The 1,060-nt window shown below is 45.0% G+C and overlaps 1 long non-coding RNA gene across 1 annotated transcript in view; it reads left to right on the top strand.

Moving 5' to 3' along the window:
• Positions 1-259, top strand: part of LOC119152949 — a 25,212-nt gene extending 24,953 nt beyond the window's left edge. Inside the window, exon 5 of the long non-coding RNA XR_005105988.1 lies at positions 1-259. This exon is cut by the window's left edge and continues 7,181 nt beyond it. This is a non-coding gene — a long non-coding RNA (uncharacterized LOC119152949).
• Positions 260-1,060: the final 801 nt, after the last annotated feature.

Here is a 1,060-nt window from a genome sequence, read left to right on the forward strand (position 1 = left end):
AGAACTGACTTTAATATCTCTTCCTTCAATGCAAGGTTTTTAACTGGTTCGCTAAGGCCAGCTGATGAATTATCCTGTAGGATATTTCATACCCCATCAGTGACTTTCAAGCTCAGTGCTAGCTGTTCTGGGAGTAACCCCTGTCTTTACCGCACAAGACTCTTTTCTAGGAATATGAGGTTAACGCAGGCGTGGTTAATACCCTTGCTGAGCCAAGGTGGCCTGATCTGCAGTGCAGTTTTGTGAAGCTGATAGCTTATCCAGTGGATGTGTGGTTAATACCCTTGCTGAGCCAAGGTGGCCTGATCTGCAGTGCAGTTTTGTGAAGCTGATAGCTTATCCAGTGGATGTGTGGTTAATACCCTTGCTGAGCCAAGGTGGCCTGATCTGCAGTGCAGTTTTGTGAAGCTGATAGCTTATCCAGTGGATGTTTTGTTTGGAGAGTTCTCTGGCCTACCGTCCTTACTTGCGAAAGTGAAAGATCATTTCCATAGGCAGCGGTGCCTTGCAAGTCTGTGCACAAAGGGGAATTGATCTGTAAGTGATAACAGACACCTTTTGTAGTCGGTTACCTCTGTGCCGGGTTTTATTTCCGTGCAGCGCTTCCTTTGTGTGAAGCACATCAGCTGTATTAAATGTCTTAGCCAGTAATGACTTGTGCCACCAAACAGCTCTACGAGAGACATGGTCTTCAGCTAATGGAGAAAATCATCCTGGGCCACCAAGAGGTTTCAAGCAGCAGGAAGCATCCTAACCCCAGGCATTAACAGCTGGTACAATAACTAGCAGCCTCTGGAGTTTTTCAAGGCACATGAAAAACTTACCGTCCCATGTACAGACTGTGCAAAGAGGAGACGGTTGGCAACATTTTCAGTTGCTTAAAACAAATTTCAAGTGGGCTGGTCACGTTCATCACTGTTCTGGTACTTGCAAGTGGTATGCTATTTGGTGGGATGTTTATTGCCATGGTACTAATAACTTGGGTCCAATTCTGCTAGTTTTAATGCTGTTATGGACCATTTATGACGAAAAGCATTATGCAAAGTAAGCAAGTACGCAA

The sequence above is a fragment of the Falco rusticolus genome, chromosome 1 (genome assembly GCF_015220075.1).
Source record: "Falco rusticolus isolate bFalRus1 chromosome 1, bFalRus1.pri, whole genome shotgun sequence".
NCBI classification, from domain to species: domain Eukaryota; kingdom Metazoa; phylum Chordata; class Aves; order Falconiformes; family Falconidae; genus Falco; species Falco rusticolus.